Genomic DNA, 16865 nt, shown 5'->3' with positions numbered 1-16865 from the left:
CCCGGATCTGGTGAGACCAAGCGTCGCCATTAACCATCCATGGTGCCCAGCTAGGAGATGGCGTAGCTCGGCTGTCACAACCCTCATTGGCCATTGCCGTGGCCCCAGACCAGTGGAGGGAAATAGGAAAAAATTAAAACAAAATTAAAAGGAAATTAAAAAAATCAAAATTTTTCTCCAAAATATTACAAAAATCGGCCACGTCAATGTTCTTGAGTCCCACAGCTATTTTTCTTCCGTAGTTGTCAACTTTAAAAGTTGCGATGCACTTGAGTCCTTCCGCAAATCCGAGCCATTTTAAGTGAACAGAATAGGTCATGTCGCTATTTGTATCATAACCACATGGCTTTTTCCGTCCGCTAAAACCGAATAGAGCTAACGAAAGTACTGAAGCGGAAAGCTTTAATGAGTTTTCAAAATTTAAAATGCCCGAAATAAAAGTTTTAGCTCAAGTGCAATTGCATTACTGCAATGATTTTTCAGTCTTGTTTTGCAATATCTCTCTTTCTGCTCCTACATTTGGGCACTTCATCCATGTATAGTTATCATATTTGTTATCTAATGACTTTGGTTTCAAATATTAGCATCAACGAATCAGTTTGATTCGGGTTTCTATCGATGCGCGAAACCTATGTAGCACGGACTCGGGAGACTGGGTATTTTTTGCGTGTCGAACACATGTCGGTGTCCAACACGTGCCCGACACGCTCGGACACGCGGTCAACGCGTGTCCTAGCTTCCGACACGTAGTCAACGAAAGAAACACGTGAGGACACGCGTGTCCCGAGGGTAATTTGTGGAAAATTTAGGTTAAGTGAAAAACCAAAATCTGAAACCCCCAAATCACTAACATAATTTCATGGTCCTCTCCTCTCTGTCTCTTTGCTCTCGGCTCTAACTCGCCGCTCACCGCCTCGCCTCGCCATGGGAGATTAGGCTTCCAAAGTGCGAGGGGTCGGGGCCGAGGACCATTGCGAGCTGCGCCTGCTGGAACTGGGTGGATTGCGGATCCATGGCGACGGAGAATTCGAGTTTCCTTGGCTGCGATGGCGGGACCACGAAGGAGGAGGATAGTGAAGGGTTGCAGTGAGAGACTTTGAGATGGAGGCTCCCTCGTACTCTCCCTCTAATCGTGCGAAGGGTTTGCAGTCACGGAGAGAGAGGGTTTTGATGCTTAGTTAAAAGCTGACTTGGCTCGGTTTTCGACCCGACCATCCAAGCCTCGTTGGATGCTATCGACATGAGTGGTGTTAATGTAGCTCAATTTACGACATTAATTTCAGCACGACTGATTTTTTTTTTTTTCACTACTGAATTGGGTTTGCATTATTATGTCAAATAATAAATCATTCTTTTGAGCGTGAAATCTTCAGGTCTCTTTTTTATTATTTAGTTATTTGTGAAATCATAAAAATAATAATTTACCGTGTATATATATAAAAAAATATACATTTAATATATAACGTATCTTAACGTGTCGAAATTCTCTATTTTTTTAGAAATCAGCGAGTCATACCTGAAATGAACAAAATACAAACAATACGGAGTTTTTATGGCTTGAACCTGACTCGTTCGGAACCCGAACCGTCCGGTTCGATTAGTAGAAGAAGGCCGGAGGCATTTTCTGTCGATGGTTACGGAATATGGTATAGCACCAACAGTTGAACACTTTGCATCACTTGTGGACATAGTGGGCCAGCATGGCAGCTTAGCGAGGCCTTGGATATTATAAAGGACATGCCAATGAAGCCAGACAAGGCTGTTTGGTGTGCTTTACTTGGTGCCTGTAGGGTGCATGACAATGTAGAGTTGGCTCGAGTCGCAGCTGAAGCACTGATGCAACATGAGCCAGAAAGCTCAGCACCATACATCTTGCCATACAACATGTATGCAGGTGCCGGACGCTGGGATGGTGCAAACGAAGTGCGAATGATAATGGAGAGCTATCCAATTAAGGGATCTAGTTGAGTGGAATCCCCACAATAGCTGTTGTTTCGTATACCGACCTTCGGTTTACTCCCTGCATCGACCTTGTTTTGCTTATGAAGTCAGGAGGATTTAGATAGCTAATAGATCCATTTGTCCCATACAACAGGATGAAAGAAACTAGAAAACTGGAGGATAGACATCTCAAATTCGATACCCACTATTCAGCCAACCAAAATAACTTCGTCTCATTACAATTTCAGATTTTCCTACTTTAACGAAGTACATATCTTATTCGGTTGACCTTGTAGTTCTTAGTATTGCTTCTAGGGTGGGTCAGTTCCCACCCTGGAACAAAAAAAGGATCAGATGGGGTCAATTTCCAATCTATGGAGCCAAGAACCAACCGTATCCATCCTGGAACAGAACATAACTGGTTGATCTCGGGCCGGTTTTGAGTCTCGGGAAATGGCGGTATTTTTTTTTTTTTTGTAATGATTTCTTCTATAAAAGAATAAAAAAATGAACCATAAACATCTTCATTTTCTTATGATATTTGGTATAAAAATAAGCTAGCCCGTTCTGGCGGTCTGGTTCGGTTGGCATAGTTCCTTCCTAGGAACTTATGAACTAGATCAAATTTCATAGAAAATAGCCAAAACTGTTCAGTCCGATTCCCAGGTTAGACCGAGAAAATGCAAACCCCCCTGTTATAAGCCGCGAGAACACCTACTTTATATCAACTAAAAGCAGAAAAAAGAAAACAAGAAATAGAAATAATTACGCCTCAAGATTGGATCAATTTTTTTACAACATCTTCCAAAATATTTGAATAATTCGTATCTAAGATTGTCAGCGGCTATTATCGTCAAAATGGGCAAAACATGAAGAAATCAAAGACAATTACGCGCAAGGTCTCGCACCCAAGCCCATACCAATTCATGAATTAGCTTTGATATTCAATCACGCAAAAAAAAAAAAAATTCATTCAAAGTCACTTAAACACCTAAGTAAATGAGAGAATTATTCTATTTCTACGAACAAGAGATTATGAGTTCGGGGATTTGATTACGCAAGATTAATCTAACACCCTATATGTATCATTTCTATATGATGGCCCCTACATGACATAGACATGTAATTTGATTAATGAACCTAAATCTAGTGACATGCAATATGACATGGCAGCGTAACGAGAATAAGATGATGACCCTGCATGACATAGACTTGCACGTGCAGTTTATTTAGTGAAAATTCAAAATCAATGTTTAATGGAATTAAATTACCCAGAATGAAATATTATCTAAATTGAATTTGGAAATAGATGGATTCAGTTCCTAATTTAAATCGGATAATCCAATCTACTCGAACATTGCTATCTAATTTTAAACGTGCAAAGGTATATTGAAGTCCTATCCTATCTAGGAATCAAATCAGAATTTTTCTAAAATAAACTCTATCTATATTTAATCTAACTTTGACCGCTTCGAACGCTTTCAATTTACTGGTTGCCTTAGACTTGGTTACAAATAGAGAGGAGAGAAGAAGCCCACTCGCCAAGTCAAGAAACAGAAACCCCCCAAAAGAAGCGAGAGAAACGCTCTCATCTCTTCCGGACCTCTCTCTCTCTCTTTATCTCTTCCGTTCCACGGCAGGGAAGTCCGAAGAACTCAAGATCTCTCACTAGAGATTTCTTCCCCCGGCGTCGCCAACCATCACCGAAGGCGCTTCTGGGACTTGAGTTCTTCGTTCGATCATGGTTTGTGACCATCTACTACGATCTCCAAGGTAATCTACTTCTTGCCAGATTGAAAAATTGTTTCCGTGATTGCAACTCGTATGTTTGATTGATTCATAGTGCTAGTCGCGTAGTGTAGATGACTTCGTTTGTTAATCACTTTAGAGATGATTTCCGAGAATCACAATTTTGATATGCCTCGGATGTTTGCATGTGTTAAGCTCGATTCTCTGGAATTATTCGATAATGCTAATGTGCCGATTTGGGGAAATTTGATGGTTATTGCCCGAGAATTCATCAGGCACATAATGATATACCAATCTCGTGTGAGAGTCATTGTGTTCGTGTTAACATATTAGATCGTAGATTGTCTTTGCTGAATGTGTTCTGGGTATGTTCATATTAGGGATGCGTCTAATGCCCAGATGTTTATTGCATGCTCAAATCGAAACATTTAAACTCGATTCGCTATTTTCATCTTTTGACGTCGGTGGATTTAGTCTTGGGCCGAAACCTTCAATATTGCTTGTTTGATAAAAAAAAAAAAATTGGCTCATGTTCATGTATGGGCGTTGATGTCGATCACAATCCATTTCTGTTTCTCTCTCTGCAGTTTTGTGGACTGGTTTTTCTTGGATGAACAGAATTCATGAATTTCTGTGATGGATAATACTGCCAAGCCGTGTGTCCTGAATTGGTCTTGGCATCCAATTAGTGGTGTTTTCGGCCATCTGTCTTGTTAAAATCACATCCACGCAATGCTCCCGATCACCGCGAACAAGATGGCGGGAGGGTGATCGCCTTGTACAACACAACGGCGATGCCTATTAAGCACCCCTGTGCACGCAGCCTCAAGGGGAAGATTTATGCACTGTAGACCGACATGATCGGCCCTCATAAGGCAGATCATGTAGGTGTGCAGTTCGGAATCTTCCCGTTGAGTCTGCGTGCACAAGAGTGCTTCCAACCTTCTTGTAGGCGGTGATTGTGAGCATTGTGTGGATGTTATTTAGCACGATGAGGTCGGAGATGCATACGCAAAGGGTAGTTTTCAATAAATGCATCGAGTAACGATCCACAGCGAGGAGAGGTATAGTGAGCTCGACGGCAGCCCGTCCAAGGCAGCGACGAGAGGCAATTAGAAAAATGATTGTATGGCAAAGGATATCCCGCTTAACCCTTGGACGTATCACAATGCATGATCGTTGTATTGTTATGGAAAGACAACCCTTTGTGTTTTTACTTTTAATTTGCAGATTATTCTTTACTCTCTCTCCCTCCCCCCTCGAGACATTTTCTCTCTCTCTCTCTCGCCAGTTCTTGCGTGTAATGTGAGGTTTACAGCAGGCTAGCATTGCTAGCACATCAATGGTCTAAAGAGAGGAAGTGGGGGGCATTAATGGCAAGTTAGGACTAGACGCGCAGAGGGGGTCCTCTGTTTCTGCCTGGTCTCCTCCTTCCAGACCTTGCCAAAGAATTAACGGTGCACATTGGGGAATTACACCAGACAGCCCTCTCTTCTCTTCGTGAATTACAATTTTGGGAGTAGCTGAGAAAGTGATGGCGATCTTTATGTCCACATAAATGCGTTACAAGGGCCACGCTCGCTCGCTCGCCCAGATGGGGTGGTCCCTCTTATTTACACAAAAGAACCATACTTTGGCACAAATGAGCTCAGCTGTGGATTCATAAGTGAACATAGATGGAACATTTGTTGTACGTCTCCTCGTGAATTAAATTTTGGGTAGCTGTTCTTGGAGAAGAATTCATGCCTCCTCATTCCATAAAAAGTAAATAACAACGCTACATCAATTTGTCCAACACTCTGTTCATGAAGACTCGATGACCACATAAGAAAGAATTTTCCAAAACAATCACACTTTGACGCTCCCACAAGCGCATCTAAGAGAGAGATCGGTCTGAAGAGAGGGAAGATGGAGGGCATTAATGGCGGTCATCGAACGAGGAGAAGATGGGGACAAAATGTTGGTCGATGGGGGCACTAATGGCACGTTTCACTGAAGCGTTTCTCTCATCGAAGAGGAGGACCAAGGCCAACTCCCTCTATATCCCACCAGCATTCGTATCGTCAGTTTCATCGCATCTGATTTTCTTTCGGATTTTAGCAATTCTTGAACTTTCCAGCTTCATTATCTTTTGAAACCGCAACAACTTGTATGTTCTGAAATTCAAGCTAGAGGCTGAAAACAACCGATTTGAAAAAAAGAGGCATTGGTAGATGTGCTGTCACAGGTGACTTTAGGACCTCCACATCACTTAGTTTGTCGATATGTATTGGGGACATATTAAGGCACAGTGGTCACAAATTTAATAAGAAAAAGCAAAGTATAGGTGATATTTAGACAAATCTAGCACAATCCACGAGTGTGTAAGTCGAACATGTTAAAATATATCACAGCACACAAGAGGTATGCCAATTGCTCGTCTATGTTATTGCTCCAGTGGATGTCCCATAATACATGATCTTGTCTGCAAACACGATGATCCGCCAACGCAAACATGATGATCAATTTCGCCAAATGCATCTAGCCTCTACAGGTGCAATGTCCCTTTGGCACGGTGCTGAGAACACTTGACAATTTACGTAAATGATCGCCCCAACTTGATGTACACCGGAGAATCGATGAAGAGCGAACCAAAATCGTGCTCGAAATCAACTGCGAGCTCGTTTAAACATGTGATCAATGACTATCCCTCCACATTACCTAACCCCCACGAGCTCAAACATAATGCCATGAAACAAGTGCGCCTCACGACTCTTAAAAATACTAGTTCATATTTTGTTTCATAAAGAGATAACAAGATTATTTTATAATTTTATCTTGAGGTGTGTTCTCCAATATAAACAAATCATAGTGAAGCAATATCACGCTTGTAGAAGTGCCTTGCACACTATGAGTGAGCAAAAGGTGTGGGTAGAATTGGTACCGCCTTCGTCGATTTGACTCCTATTTGATTTCAAGGAGAATTGATTTAGTTCACAATTTCAAAAGTTTGAAATCGACCAAGACTAGTTTGATTCTCAATTTTGGCCTAGGAATAGGCATTTCTATTAGGAGACCGACCAAGGTTTTTTCATGATAAAAAACCTAAAATTTAAACCATTTGTTGCATGACATAAGTGCTGAAACTTTAGTGAAATCTACTTGATATAACATGAATTTTAAGCAACGAATTCAATAAATTTGTTTGATGACGAATGCAGTTGAAAATTGAAAACAAGAAGTTATTTTTTCTTACAAAATTATCTTTATAAAGCAAATGCTCCTTAAAATTAGGCATTTTTTTTTTCTTTCAAAGTTTGTCATTTTCTAACGTGACTCCACGTCACCGCCACACGTGCTAAAAGATATAAAAGAAACACCAAGTTGAATTTTTTACATGCCCCATCAACCGAACTAATTGAATTGTTGCGATGGACTTGATTTCATCGATTTTAAAACATTTACAATTTGATTAGGATTTTTCAAACGTTTAAGTCCAGAATGTTCATTGAAACAAACATTTAAAACTGTTCATATAATTTGGTATAATGAAACAAATACTCCTTGAACTTTGGGCTAATATGTAATAAGATCCCTAAACTTTCGATTTATATTCAATGTAGTCAATAAAATATATGAAAATCTTCAATATTGTCATTATTGAAAAAATTTAAAGTTCAAGGATGACATTGTACATCGGGCTAAAGTTCAGGACCATATTAAACAAATCAAAAGTTCAAGAATCACATTGCACATTAGGCGAAAATTCAAAAATCGTTTATGTCATTTTCCAATTTCCATTTATGAATTACAAAGATGCATGCAAATATTTCATTCGATATATAATGGCCTGGACAACCAAATATAAGTATATGGGAAAGACAAAATCTCGAAGAACAATGACAGCACGAAATTTATTATAATGCAACTGTGAGCGTCTTACTTGTGTTTAACATGATAAGAGACTCGACTCTGAATTTATGCCATTACTTGAATGGAGGCGTCACAAAAATTGAATAAGGTGATCACTAAATAGTAAAAATGATAAAGAGTTTAAAGGTATTAAAATTAAGATACCGTTTATTTCTTGCTATGACTCTTAGGGTGACGATTTTTTATACAAAACGATAACACAACTCAATTATGATACGGAGTTAGCAGCTTTGATTTCAGGTTACTTATGTTTGGGTCAATTTCCTGTCAACTTGCAAGACGCGTTCAATGATCCTATCATTTGCTTAATTATGTTTGGGTCCAGTTCATTAGGCACGAAATTGGGCCGTATAACATGCTTAAATTAACGAATTAGTATTGACACGATCTATATATGACCTATTTAGACACAATTAGCTTAAAATCATTCTTTACATGATATTCACTATAAAAAAAAATTCTTATGGGATAGTTGTCCAAAACATCCTAAACCTATTGCACGGTTTGCCAATTTAGTTCTCTAAACTTTCAAATTGGCTAATTTAATCCTAAATCTTTTGAGGATTTACCAATGTAGTCATTCCGGCCAAATTTGACCATAAATCGCTATACGGATGTCGGTCATTATACGCAGCACTGCTAACATTGATGTGGAAAATTTTTGTAATCTTTTAAATTTCTAATTTTTTTTCTTTTTTTTACTTTTCTATTACCATTTTTATTCCCTTCCGCCAGTTTGGGGCCTTGGCTTTGGCTAGCGGAGGTCACCGGCCATAGGTGAGGCATCGCGGTCCTCATCAACCACGGCGAGAGCTTGCGGACCCTTGTCTAGATATGGCTAGGGCATCATGACCCTCGTTGGCCATCGTGGAGGCCTCGAACGTGCGGAGGGAAATAGGAAAAAAGAGAAAAAAGGAAAAGGAAAGAATAAAAAGGAAATTAAAACAATTCAGAATTTTTTTTCCAAAAAAATTTCCAAAATTGTCACATCAATGCTGATCGTGTCACGCGGGACGAAAAACGTCCTCATCAGCAATTCCATACCAAAGTTGATCAAAAGGAATATATTGGCAAAGTTTCAAAAAGTTTAGGACTAAATCAATAAAATTAAAAGTTTAAGACTAAATTGGATGTCGTACATTGATAATTTGAGGATATTTTGTGTCAGGCTCTTGTTGGTTGGTTGATTTCGTTTCGACCAATTGAATTTCATGTCATAGTAGATCATGCAATCATGTTGACTCTTTTGTCAATTATTTTGTCACGTTCGAATTGCCATGTTTTGTAGTATACACGCAAGGCGGCATGAGATGAACACGACCGCCAAACACAAACTCTCAACCCTGTCGGCACTTACAAGGCTAACTTTTGATGGGGGCGAATGAGGAGTGACGGCAAGATTGTTTTAAATGATTACTAAGTACTAGTAAAAACAGGGGTTGTACTTTTTGGAAATTCAAGCAAATTATCGAGGATATGATCGTGAGTTCGTAAAATAACAAACTCACCGAACCCTTGACTGTGTTAAGTCATTTTGAAAAACATTTAGGGTGGATTGTAAATAAAAGTTAGTGAGGGGAAATTACTTGGTAATTTAATAGTAGAAAATAGGTTATAAATAAGGCATTTAAGAATAGTATCATAGGTGCGCGATTCGACTCATGTGCTCTACAAAGAGGCAGAGAAATGAGTCAGAGAGAGAAGAGAGTTAAAAAGAGAGTTAAAGATAGGACAGACAAAAAAACATAATAGTAACTCGATAGATAATTAATAAATGAAGACTTCGTTTGTTTCGCGGAAAGTGGATGGTTTGGAAAATATTTTCTTGAAAATAATCGCTTGTATCGCTTGAAATAATTACTAACACCATTATGCCCAAACTTTTTTGCGAACGACGAAACTATTCATTGATTTTTATGATGAATATGAGCTATCATTTTAAGAAAAATATTTTTCAAATCTTTCAATTTTCGCAAAATAAGTAGAGCCTAAGATAAACTAAAAAATATTGGTATACAACTCAAATGAGAGTTGACAATTTCAAAACTATTTGATAAATTGATTGGCTAAAAATTGTTAAGCCATAGAAAAAGTAGTTCCTAATTTCTTATAATAGTTAGTAAATTTAAGGTGTTGCTATAAATGGTAGATGAAAGTTGGTATATGAAGAGAGAGGTTTTCCATATTTATCGAGATAAGAGAAACTGGTAATGTAAAAATAAGCACATATGAAAATGGAAAAATTTCAAAAAAAAGCCTGAAGTTCTCTCATTTTCTCAAATAAAGGCCTCAAGTGAACCTCGTTTCAAATAAAGGCCTAAAATTGTATAGTATGTTTCAAATAAGTGCCTAAAGGGCCATAAAGTTTCAAAAAAGGATCTCGCCTAAAGGGCACTTTCTTCATTTCCCATTTTGGTTTTTTGTTTATTCTTGCTCTATTTTTTTCCTTTTTCTATTTTTTAAAAAATTTTAAAAATTAAAAAATAATTAAAACAAAAAAAAAAATAACCAATCACACAGGCGGGAGGGCTGCCCCTCCCGCCTACGGCCGGCCGGCCCACCGCCGGAGGGGGTTGGCATCTTGACAAGGGCCGCCGACCCCACCGACCATAGGCTAGGGCCTCTAGCCCTTGCCAAAATCGAGAGAGGCTCGGGCCCTCTCCTAGTTACGGGCGAGGACCGGTGACCTCCGCCTACATCCGAGAGAGGGCCCGACCCTCTCCCTATTTTGACAAGAGCTAGCAGGCCGGCGGCGACCTCGCCGGCCTTCGCCGCCGCCCACTCCCCCTCTCGCTTGTGTGTGCATGTTGTCTTTTTTTTGTTAATTTTTAAGAAAATAGAAATAGAAAAAGTCTAATTAAAAATTTTAAAAAAATCAAATAAGGAAAAAGATGAAAATGCCCTTGAAACCAAACCCTTTTTTGAGATTTTATGGCCACTTCAGGCCCTTATTTGAAATAACATTCACTTCAAACTCTTGTTTGAGAAAAAAAAAATATTTTAGGCCCTTATTTGAAACAAGGTTCACTTGGGGCCCTTATTTTAGAAAATGAGAAGACTTTGGATTTTTTTTTGGAAATTTTCCCTAACTTAAATGAGAATTGGTAATGCAAAACTTGATAGTAATGTAATGGGATAAAAAGTTGATGACAACTCCAATCAAGGTTGGTTGTATCTAAATATAGTTGGTAAATTTAATGAGTTGGAAGAGATGCAAATAAATTGGTAACCCAAAAATAAAGTTGATAAAAAAAATTTAGAAAAAAGAACCAACTAGACGTTGGTAACTCAAATTAAGCTTAATAAACTAAAACTAGGTGGTAAACTAATGGACAAGAAGCCGATACATCACTCTCATAAAAGCTAAAAAATTCAAGATATTTATAAGAGATATATAGATATATATATATATATATATATATATATATATAAGTTGATAAATATTAACAACTACTGAGGAATTAAAAGTATCAGATAAACGCCGATAAGCAATTCAATTGAGAGTTAGCAACAAAAAACTAGTTGTCAACTTTATTAAAAAAAAAAAACTAAACTGATAAGTCATTCAAACAAAGATTAGTACATTCATATAAGAATTGACAATTTAAGGCGTTGTTAAGCAACACAAAGTATAAGAAAAGTTGATTTGTAAACTTAGTAACTACCCAAGAAAAACTTTAAAACGCCCAAAGAAAAAACTTAGTAATTACCAAAAATTATTTTCTTTTTTTTCAACAGGATAGTAGGACCCTCATGCAAATTTCACACCCAATGTATGGTTGTTCTTTCAGAAATCTACTTACAACTTATCAGATAGGAGAATCGGCAGCACCTCAAAAGAACAATAATCAACCTATGATGTAAGTTAAGAGCTCTTAACAAGTTCACTACACGTCAGTCTTCAGGGCAATTCAAGAATTCTTCGGTTAAAAGCTTAAGGTATTATAAGAATGCGTAGTTTAATATTTATTGTTGAAATGGGCCTTTCAATGCTCAACCATGCTTCTGTGCCGCCTCGCTTCTGGGATTTTGCATTTGAGACTGCAGTACATATTATCAATCAGCTGCCGACACCAGTTCTACAGAACCGAACCCCATGGGAGACACTTCATAAAGCTATCCCTTCTATTAAGCACCTCAAGGTTTTCGGGTGTACGGTCTACCCCAATCTTCGATCTTATGCAAAGAACAAGCTCCAATCTAGATCTCATTTATGCATTTTTCTAGGATATCCGGGCTACAAGGGCTACCGTTGCTATTCTCTAAGAGATCGTAGCATCTACATCACCAACGATGCAAATTTTTATGAGCAATTATTTCCCTTTGCTACCTCTGGTCCAACAGATGCTTGTCAAACCACTGTTGCAGTTCCAGATTGTTTTATGCTCCCTTTATTTTTGAACAACAACGTGCAACAACCTCAGTCAATGGAGCGCATCTCTACTACCCCAACTAATTTTCTTTCTCCTATACAGGTTCAGCAAAATTCTTCAATACCTTTTTTAGAATTGGAGTCATCTTTGCCCCCAAATCCACCCAGTACTGATGATTGAATCAGGAGTGACAGCAACTCCAACTCGCCTTCACCGCCAGCTGCCTCATCTCATCCTATGGTGACAAGGCTGCGGGATAGAACTTTGGCACGGCGTCAACTTCGGGTTGATCACACTTATGCCCTGCAAACCAAAGCTTCCTCATTACCAACACCGACTTCCTTCACTCAAGCAAATAAAGATCCAGCATGGCAAGCAGCTATGAATGAAGAATACGCTGCCTTGATGCACAATCAGACGTAGACACTTGTACCTTCACCGAAACAGTGCAAACCCATTGGTTGTAAATGGGTATTTCGAGTCAAGATGAATACTGACGGATTCCTTGAAAGATACAAGGCTCGGTTAGTCGCCAAAGGCTTCAATCAACAAGAAGGTCTAGATTTCCATGAAACTTTTAGTCCTGTGGTAAAACATGTAACGGTTCGAACCGTTATTTCTCTTGCCTTCAGTAAGGGATGGCAACTTTGATAATTGGACGTGAAGAATGCTTTTCTCAATGGTCATCTTGAAGAAGAAATTTATATGCAGTAGCCTCCAGGCTTCATTGACTCTACTCATCCTCACCATGTGTGCCGTCTTCAATGTTTGCTTTATGGACTAAAATAGGCACCGCGTGCATGGCACCAACGATTAAGTTATTTTCTTCTCTCTCTTGGGTTTCAAGTATCTCGTGCTGACTCCTCTTTATTTGTGCTTCACTCAGCAGCATACGGTATATTTCTCTTGGTATATGCAGATGATATAATTTTAATTGGGTTGCCCTCAGCGCCTTTATCTACTCTAATCGAATCCCTATAGCGAGAGTTTGCTATTATGGACCTCGACGAGCTCCATTATTTTCTCGGCATTGAATTGCAAAGAACCGACAAAGGTCTATTGCTCCATCAAGGCAAGTATGCACACGACGTTCTTCAACGTACCAATATGCCGGATGCTTGACCAGTCACGACTCCTTATGTTACTGGTACAAACCCGCCTTTACTGCAACACGGAGCTTTATTTCATGATCCTACCTTATACCGTAGTATTGTCGACGCTCTCCAATACCTTACCATCACTCGATCGGATCTTGCCTATGTGGTCAACACCGTGTGTCGGTTCATACACACTCCCACCAATGCACATTGGCAATTCCTTAAGCATATTCTGTGTTTTCTGCGTGGTACTACTTATTATGGCATTCTGCTTACTCAGAGCTCTACTTGTCAACTACATGCTTTCTCCGACACAAGTTGTGTTGGTGACCATGACATTCGTAGATCCGTTGGCGGTTATAGTGTCTTTCTTGGATCTAATCTTATTTTATGGAGCTCCCGTAAACAACAAACTGTAGTTTACTCTACATCGAAGCGGAATTTAAGTGTCTAGCCAATACAACGGCTGACCTCATATGGATAGAAGCCTTATTACGTGACCTCCATGTCTCCTTGCTAAGTCCTCCTGTCTTATGGTGTAACAATATTTCGTCCATTTACCTCACTGGTAATCCCGTTTTTCATGCCCAAACGAAGCATGTTGAGATTGACTATCATTTCGTTCAAAAACGAGTGGTTCAAAAGCAACTTCATGTTTAGTATATCTCCTCCATAGATCAACTTGCAGACATCTTCACCAAAGCCCTATCTACCACTCGATTTTGTCTATTGCAGCACAAACTTACTGCGAGATCTCTCACATCAGCTTGCGGGGGGATGTCAAAGGATATCAAATCTGGAATATGACATTTAGGGGATTCCTTGCAACTATTTTTGATACTTAGCAATCGCTCATGATATTCAGCGGCTATTGCAATCACTCCTTGATTTTTACTGATTTATTGTTGATTTGTTTATATCCTTAACTTCTTATAAATAAAGCTGTAAAGAGAGATAAACATGTAAAAAAAAAAAACAATACATTTTTACATTTTTACAATAATAATAAGAAATAATAATAAAAATCACATGAGGTTTCCCTAACGAAGTATGTGAAAAATGGGGATAAGTACACGGTGAGTGCCATAACTTGTGTACAAGATTCACTTGAGTGTCATAACTTTTAAAACGTTCACTTAAGTGTCATAACTTTTAAAAATCGTTCACTTGAGTGTCATGTCAGAGCAAAATCGTTCACTTGAGTGCTACATCAACTTTTCCGAAGTGCCACGTCAGCTTTTCGAAGTACCACATCAGCTTTCCAGCGTGCCACGTCGGCTTTTCGAGGAGCCACGTCAGCTTTTCGGCGTGCCACGTCAGCTTTTCGGCGTGCCACGTCGCCTTTCTGACTACTAAGTTAGCTTTTTAGGTGTCCACGTCAACATAACATTCAAGTGAATGATTTTTGAAAGTTATGCCACTTAAGTAAACATTTGAAATTTATGGCACTCAATTGAACGCCGTACAAAAGTTATGGCACTTCTTGTATACTTTTTCCTGAAAAATATCTAGTAAGAAAGATGGAGTCGACCGAGCCAGAACCCTAGAGCTTCATGATTGCTTAGGGGCATTGGCGCGCAATTTTCGACAACTAGCGACGAACTAGAGCAACAGCAAAGGTGAGAACTATGACAACAAAGGCCCCAAGCCTCGTCCTGCCTCGGCAAGGACCGCGCCGCTCTTACCTAGGCTCGGGATCATAGCGAAGCGTGGGTCACCTAGATCTTCACTGCCACCGAGCGCGGGTCAGACCACCTCGCCTAGCTACGGCAAGGATCAAGCAACCCCGCCGAGCCATTAGTGATGGTGCGGGACCTCGCGATTATTTGTTTTCTCTCCGTTAAATCAGCTTTATCGCAGCCGTTTTCAAAATTTTACTTCGGTGTCTACAAAATCTCTAATTCTATTGGATCTCAGTGAGGAACGGCTCGCATCTTCATTGGTTTGTCTCTCCGGCTCCAAGGACTTCTTCATCGGCCGTATGCCGTCTCAACCAAGATGGCAGCGAGCTCGTAAAGTATTTTCGTGATCCAAGAGACACCCTAAATTCTAGGGAGGATATAGCGGCCCGTGAGCAGTAAAATATAACTTTAGTTCAGCTTGTTTCACTGAAATCCTCCTCGAAAAGCACCCACTAAGTTCCCCAGAAGTTACCAACTCGAGGAAGAAAAATAATTGGAAAATTATCATAACTATAACGGCACCAATGACAGGCTACAAAATCGATGAATCAAATGACGAGGCGGAGTATTATTGGCTATTGAATACGATTCACTTATTTAAAAATTTCCTTGCAACTTACTTTATCAGTTAATATGCAAGTTTGTAAATCAATTTTAGCACGCATAACGGATACGCTAGCTAGCTTAAGGGGCTTTACAAATATGGCTGGTTAATGTTTAGAGAGATTATTGCAATTTTGTGCATGAACAATGTCAAATTTATTGGTTTACGAAGTTAGCAAGTCACGTGAAATTGCAAAATTAGAAGAGGACTTTAAATATGTGGATCTTGCTCGGCTGCGGGTAAGAGTTTGCCAAGCAACTTTGTACATCAATCTTAGCATATCAACTAATGTTACTTATAGGGAAAAATTAACCAAAAAGTCTTAAACATATTGCAATATTATTAATTTAGTTTTAAATCTTTTTTTTTCCAATTAAGTCCTAAACATTTTACATTTGTATCAATTCAGTCCATCCGGGCAATTTTGACTGAAATTCACTAATTTGGACTCAAGCAATCTTACATGGCCTGGCCGATATTGAAGTAAATAATTTTTAATAATATTTTTATATTTCTCAAACATTTTTTTTATTTTTAACTCTTTTTTGCCTTCCTTATTTTCTTTTTTGTTGAAGCCATGTTAGTTTTAAAAAAAAAGGTGGCTTGAAAATTGCTCCCATGACCCTTCCGTTACGATGAGTTAGAAACTTTTAGGGGCAAACATCACCAATAAAAAGTCCACAAAGACCATGACTTTCCCGGAACCATTGTAACGCCCACTGATGCAGCAATTAACAGACATGGAAAGCCCAAAAGACCTTTGAGTTCTTGTGTAGGCACCTGTCTATTCCATCGTGTGGCTATCATCTTATGGTCGCAAGAATCAACACACAAATATTCGAATTGCATACTCGGCAAAGACCTTGACTTTTAGATGGATATGTCCTTGACTTCTGGATGGATATGTACAAGATCCATCGACACATGCATGCCGAATGATGCACCGCGGCTTCTATAATTGTCTATATCAGCGGTTTCCGGCCATAATCGATTGGAAGGACTAAATTGGCATATCATTAAAAGTTTTAAAATTGAATTGACGCAATTGAAATGTTTAAAACTAAATTGACAAATCACCAAAAGTTCTAGGACTAAATTGATCAAATTGAAAAGTTTATGATTGAATTGACACAAACGCAATAGACTTACGACTTTTCGGTAATTTACCCAACATTTCAGACTAATCTCGGCCATTCATTATCACCCTTCTCGTAAACATTGGTAGGCAGCATCTGCACTAATCTTAGTAGGAGCCTGCCTTAGGGAACCATGCTCATTATTCCTTCTTGTCAATCTCTTCAGCATATATCCCTTGCTGCTTTCAACTTCTTCTTAGAATGTACTGATTAAATTCAATCGGGTTTCTAACATATATTGATTATTTAAATGATGTTTCGCAAATCTATTCTAGCACGAGACATAGATGGATCGAAATTATGTACTAGATAGGTGAGAGGCAAATTGACAAATTGTAGGATTGGTACCACGAAAACTTCAAACTAGTATA

The 16865-nt window shown here is 39.0% G+C and overlaps 1 long non-coding RNA gene across 1 annotated transcript; it reads left to right on the top strand.

Annotated features, from left to right (window-relative positions):
- Nucleotides 1-12008: 12008 nt before the first annotated feature.
- On the top strand, nucleotides 12009-13175 carry LOC125314560. The gene is made up of 2 exons (XR_007198027.1): nucleotides 12009-12499; nucleotides 12612-13175. It is a non-coding gene; the product is annotated as an uncharacterized LOC125314560 (long non-coding RNA).
- The last annotated feature ends 3690 nt before the right edge of the window (nucleotides 13176-16865 follow it).

This window comes from Rhodamnia argentea, chromosome 4 (assembly GCF_020921035.1).
Source record: "Rhodamnia argentea isolate NSW1041297 chromosome 4, ASM2092103v1, whole genome shotgun sequence".
NCBI lineage: Eukaryota > Viridiplantae > Streptophyta > Magnoliopsida > Myrtales > Myrtaceae > Rhodamnia > Rhodamnia argentea.
Note: the sequence above shows the minus strand (reverse complement) of the source record. Positions and strands in the feature narration are given on the sequence as shown.